A 6,537-nucleotide genomic window follows, 5' to 3' on the forward strand; every position below is an offset into this window, starting at 1 on the left:
GCTGCCTATTAAATATTGTATACATTTTAAAATAGTGCTGATTACTTACAAAGTACTAAATAGTTTAGCTCCCCAGTACTAGAGCGAGCTCTTAACGCATCATAGTCCTTCATGTCAATTGCGATCTCGAAATTCCAGCCAGTAGATAATACCTAGAATATCGAAATCGACTGCTGGTGGTAGATCCTTTTCCTATTTAGGAAAATATTTTTTATTTATTTAGTTCTATAAAACAGGTGACACAGCTATGATTATCCATGATAATGTGTTTGTGGGAACATGGTGGAAAAGGGTTAGGGAGCCATGGGAACTGGAAAGAAACGCAAACCAAACTAGAAGGCAAAGCAAGTCAGTCAGTCACAGCAAGCATCCAGCCAAACAGTGTTACTTTCATTGACAAAAATAATCGACAAAAATTATTTGTCAGTGGCATTTTTTTTTTTTGAGGAAAACGAGAAGATAACTAAATAAAACCTTGTTTTGAATGACAAAAAATATGATGAAAAACTATTGACATTTTCGTCAACGAATAAAAACTAGATGAAAATGTTAGACTGCACGCTGTGTGGGAAACCGCCAAGCCTTGAACATGTGCTGTCTTCATGTCAGGCTAGCCTGGCTGATGGCAAGTTTAGATGGAGGCATGACCAGATACTTGCCGTGCTAGCTGCAGGTCTGGAGGAAGAGAGAAGGAAGACCCACAAAAACACGAGGTCGACAGCACCCCGTTTGATCAAGTTTGTTAGAGCAGGGGAGAGCTCTAGTGGGACATCCTCTGGCGCAGGAATTCTGGCATCGGCTACTGACTGGGACATGAGAGTTGACCTCCGGAGACAGCTCAAGTTTCCAGAGGAGATTACTATCTCAACTCTCAGACCAGACATAGTTCTCTGGTCCAGAGCAACAAAACAGGTGGTGCTGCTCGAACTGACTGTGCCATGGGAGGAGAGGATAGAAGAGGCCCATGAGAGAAAGCGTGGGAAGTACCAACCACTCACCCAACAGTGCCAACACTGGAACTTGCCACTGGCATGGAACTTGCCAGTGGAAGTAGGCTGCTGAGGATTTCCTGGGCAGTCACTTTGGAGCACCCTGTCCAGACTTGGAATAAGAGGTCCCAGCAGGAGACGGCTTATGGCGAACATCACAAGAAGAGCAGAGACAGCATCAAGATGGCTGTGGCTAAAGCGCTCTGTTCGATGGAACAACCCACAGGGTAGGGAGGGAACATAAAAGAGCACTGGTAGTGGAGCCAGAGGGGCCGAGGGGGCTGCCCCAGGACGCTGGGGTTAGCTGTCAAGCCCTCTGAAGGTGTTGTGGGTTAATTGACGAAACACTGTTGAAGGAGGGTACCCAACTGATGACCCGAAGAAAGCACCTTGGGCCTACACCACAAAGCTCAGTAGGTCGAACTTGTAATGTGCGAGTGTTGGCCATCACCTCAAATATGCGGCTGGGACTTCACCCAGCCATTGAGGTGAGAGCGATGAACCCATCGTATGTCAGACTTTCCCATCTGGAAACCCAGTGACTACTAGGAAAGACTAGTTGGCAACCATGAAAGGATGGTGACAGCAAGGAGAGACTGCTGGCATCTGGGGAAGACCAGTTAGGGGTGTGGCGGCTTGGCAGGCCAAAACACATCTTCCGTGAGGAGGAACCCAAACCCTCGCTATGAACAAGTATGTGATAAGATACCCCCAAGGTCGGGCGAGAGCGGGGGAGGATGATCGACCTACAGGACGGACCATGGCAACAATCTCGGAAAGGGAAAATCAGATTTTGACACAGCAGGACGGTACAGCTGTGGTTTGCACATGTGGGAAAGTTTGCAAGAATACGAAAGGCCTCAAGATCCATCAGGCAAAGATGGGTTGCCTGCGTCCCAGTAGTGTGCAACGCACAGAGCAACCTGGTGAGACGGAGGAGAGGCTGGGACAGGTGGCCAACCACAGTACCCAGAATCTCCAGGCACACAGCAGAGAGGGCGCGGGCAATACCATTTCAGATGTACCTCTGAGGGCAACACCAGGGCAGAATGGGAGCAGCCAGCAGCACAGCCAGAAGGCAGGGAAGCAAGCAATCAACTGGCCGGCAGCGCATGCAAGGAGGGATTGGGACCGATTTGACCGGGAAGTGGACGAGGTGTTGGAGCACATTCTGGCGGGGGATCTGAACCAGAAAGTGAATGCAATGGCAAGTATTATCTGGAACATTGGCGCTGAACGGTTTGGAGTAAAACAAATGAGATCTTGCCAATCAACACCTGTACAGCCGAGGGAGAATCGCAGGATTAAGGAGATCAAACAACTTCGCGCTGATCTCCGGAGGCTCAGGAAGGCTTTCAGGCAAGCTGAGGAGGGGGACAAACCAGCTTTGAAGGAAATCCGGGACAACCTGAGAGAGCGCATCAAAACCTTATGCCAAGCAGAGTACTACAGGAGAGACAGAAGACGGCGGGCAAAGCAGAGGGAGCAGTTCACTAAGAACCCGTTCGCCTACCTGTCTAAGCTCCTGGGGGACAAAATATCGGGTCAACTTCAGGCATCAAGGGAAGAGGTAGAGAAGTATCTCTCAAGCACACACAGCGATCCAGGAAGGGGCACTGAACTTCAGATCAAAGAGACCGTGATGAAACTTGGGGGATCAACTAACAAGTTTGCTGACCAAGAACCCTCATGGAAGGAGGTTAATGACTTTCTCAAAAGGGCAAGGGCTGGCTCAGCACCGGGACCCAATGGGATTCCATACAAAGTGTATAAGCAATGCGAGCGGCTGAGAATGAGACTATGGAAGCTGTTGAAGGCAGTGTGGAGGGTGAATCGTCTTCCAGATGAGTGGCTCATTGCAGAGGGGTGTTTTATCCCCAAAGAGGAAAACTCATCGTGCATAAAGCAGTTCCGTACCATCTCCCTTCTGAATGTGGAGGGTAAGATATTCTTTGGAATATTAGCAAGCAGACTCACCACTTTTCTGCTGAGCAACAAGTACGTATATCGACACCTCAGTACAGAAGGGGGGAGCCCCAGGAGTTCCAGGGTGCATCGAGCATACAAGCGTCATCTCAAAGATAATTGAGGATGCAAAACGCAACCATGGAGATCTTGCAGTCGTGTGGCTTGATATATCCAATGCATATGGAACGGTCCCTCACAAGCTGGTGGATCTCACTCTGCATGCGTACCATGTCCCAGGGAAAGTCCAGCACCTCCTGTAGGAGTATTTCAACCGTTTCAGGATGCGATTCACCTGTGGGAACTTTACCACCAGCTGGCAGCGGTTGGAAAAAGGCATTGTAACTGGATGCACCATCTCAGTCATCTTGTTTGCTGCTGCAATGAACCTCTTGGTAAAGACCGTGGAGAAGCCTAGAAGAGGTGCGGTTTTGGCAAATGGGATTCAGCAGGCTCCAGTTAAGGCATTCATGGATGACCTGACCATAACAGCAAGATCATTCCAAAGTCAAGGAGCATTGTGTTGAGGAAAGGACGCGTGCAGGACCAGTTTCGCTTCAGGATTGGAAAAGATCTCATTCCCACTGTCAGTGAGAGACCTATTAATATTTGGGAAAATGGTTTAGAGCTGAACTGAATGACCAAGTGAGTGTGAAGGAAATGCTTGGGCAGGCGGAAGCTTGGATGCGAGCCTTGGATAGGAGTGGGCTTCCTGGAAGATTCAAGCTCTGGGGCTATCAGCATGGTGTTCTTCCAAGACTTCTGTGGCCACTGCTCATGTATGAAGTGCCGTTAACAACAGTTGAAGCCTTGGAAAGGAGGATCAACACCTTCCTTCGCAGATGGTTGTCAGTCCCTAAATCCCTTTCCTCAATTGGCCTGTACAGCTCAGGTAGCAAGTTACAGCTGCCATTAACATCTGTGGTTGAAGAGTTTAAGGTGGCCAAATCCCGGCAGGTGATAATGCTTCGTGACAGTAGTGACCAATTGGTCCGCCAGGCAGATATCACCATCCGCACAGGACGGAAATGGTCAGCAGGCAGGGCTGTGGCAGACGCAGAGGCAAGGCTATGCCACAAAGACATCGTGGGGACAGTCAACCAAGGCAGGCTGGGCCTAGGAGTTATAACCAGAGCCAGGTGGAAGGATGCTAATGCCAAAGCCATTAGGGTGGAGGGATATGTGGGGCATGGAGGGATGAGAGGAAAAAATTCCTTTTGTGCTCCACATACGATGTACTACCAACACCAGTGAATCTCCATCGTTGGGGACTGGTTGAGAGCCCAGACTGCACACTGTGTGGGAAACCGGCAAGCCTTGAACATGTGCTGTCTTCATGTCAGGCTAGCCTGGCTGATGACAAGTTTAGATGGAGGTATGACCAGATACTTGCCGTGCTAGCTGCAGGTCTGGAGGAAGAGAGAAGGAAGTCCCACAAAAACACGAGGTCGACAGCACCCCATTTGATCAAGTTTGTTAGAGCAGGGGAGAGCTCTAGTGGGACATCCTCTGGCGCAGGAATTCTGGCATCGGCTACTGACTGGGACATGAGAGTTGACCTCCGGAGACAGCTCAAGTTTCCAGAGGAGATTACTATCTCAACTCTCAGACCAGACATAGTTCTCTAGTCCAGAGCAACAAAACAGGTGGTGCTGCTCGAACTGACTGTGCCATGGGAGGAGAGGATAGAAGAGGCCCATGAGAGAAAGCATGGGAAGTACCAACCACTCACCCAACAGTGCCAACAGGCAGGATGGCGGGCATGGAACTTGCCAGTGGAAGTAGGCTGCCGAGGATTTCCTGGGCAGTCACTTTGGAGCACCCTGTCCAGACTTGGAATAAGAGGTCCCAGCAGGAGACGGCTTATGACGAACATCACAAGAAGAGCAGAGACAGCATCAAGATGGCTGTGGCTAAAGCGCTCTGTTCGATGGAACAACCCACAGGGTAGGGAGGGAACATAAAAGAGCACTGGTAGTGGAGCCCGAGGGGGCTGCCCCAGGACGCTGGGGTTAGCTGTCAAGCCCTCTGGAGGTGTTGTGGGTTAATTGACGAAACACTATTGAAGGAGGGTACCCACCTGATGACCCGAAGAAAGCACCTTGGGCCTACACCACAAAGCTCAGTAGGTCGAACTTGTAATGTGCGAGTCTTGGCCATCACCTCATATATGCGGCTGGGACTTCACCCAGCCATTGAGGTGAGAGCGATGAACCCATCGTATGTCAGACTTAGATAGTGACGATCTGGGAAGCGATCCAGTCAGAACTGATGTCCTGCATATGTGGTAGAGGTGCACATTTTGTACTGTTACGTGTATCTACCCCGCAGTCTCATAAATCCTCAAAAACGTCTGGGAGAATGAGTAGAGCAGACATGGATATGAATACGAGTGACAATGCAAAAAAGAGCTGTATGGTTTTCAATGGGCACACACACACACCCGACCAGCGCGCAGGTACTAAATTGAGTTCTTTTTCGTATTTGAATGGACAAATACACACAACATTATGTCTAAATGTCCGTTTTGGAGTGTATTCATGAAAACTATGTCGGTTATGTCTTAAACAGTGGAGAGTGTATCATTGGACATGATCTGATGTCTTAAAATGACAGTGGCAATAAACCTAATGCATTCTGTGTCCTTAATATTCAAGCAACAACTGAGAAAGAGAAAAGCATTCACTGTTTGTTAATAGCTTAAATAAGGATAAATGTAATTAAGTCATACAAATAAATATGTGTGCTGGAAAGAATAAAGAATTATGTATGCAAGTAGTTATAAAGAATGCATATATCATTCATTGAAAAGAAGACTGTGATTTACTTTAGGGATTTACTTTAAGTGTTTTTATTTAATTGTAAGATATTTTTATTTTTATATTGTAAGTCACAGTAGCTAAATCTGTATCTGTATTGCATCTTCAAACTTAAAAAATCATTCATATTAACAGGTTAACTGATGTTTTAAATGGGTTTGGACTTTTTAGAGAAATTCTAAATGAATGCTGTAACAAGGTTCAGGGAAGAAGGAGGCAGGAACCGGATAATAATGAAAAATAAAACTTTATTTAAACAAAATAAACAAACAAAATACCTGCCAGCAGCCCCTCACAGGCGACTGCTGGCTACCGAAAATAAAATATAAAATACCGGCCAGCAGCCCCTCGCGGACGACTGCTGGCTTACCAAATAAAATATAAAACACAAACAAAAGCAGGCCTGTTCCTCTCTCCATCCACTCCGTCGCTCCCCCTTTATGGCTCCGCTCCTTCGTGAGAGATGCGAGACCGGTGTGCTTCGCAGGTGCTGCTCATTAGCAATCGCAACACCGGCCTCGCGACTTTCTCTCACGTCCCTCGGCCGTCCTGCTCACCACATACCCCCATCACCCCTCACAGGCCGGGGGGTACACCCGAGACTGTGCCTACTTCCCCCCCGGCGGCGGCGATCCCTGGGGGGTATGGATCGACGAGCCGAGGGAAACGGAGACGGAAGCCTGAGGAGCGACGGACACGAGAGAGGGGAGAGAGGAAAAAAAATAAAAAAATAGTCCGGCTCCCACAACGCGCTGCCATCTTGT

At 48.4% G+C, this 6,537-nt stretch overlaps 1 pseudogene; it reads left to right on the forward strand.

Moving 5' to 3' along the window:
- Positions 1-1,784: 1,784 nt before the first annotated feature.
- Positions 1,785-5,200, forward strand: LOC120470532 (uncharacterized; annotated as a pseudogene).
- The last annotated feature ends 1,337 nt before the right edge of the window (positions 5,201-6,537 follow it).

The sequence above is a fragment of the Pimephales promelas genome, chromosome 16 (assembly GCF_988280905.1).
Source record: "Pimephales promelas chromosome 16, fPimPro1.hap1.1, whole genome shotgun sequence".
Taxonomy (NCBI): domain Eukaryota; kingdom Metazoa; phylum Chordata; class Actinopteri; order Cypriniformes; family Leuciscidae; genus Pimephales; species Pimephales promelas.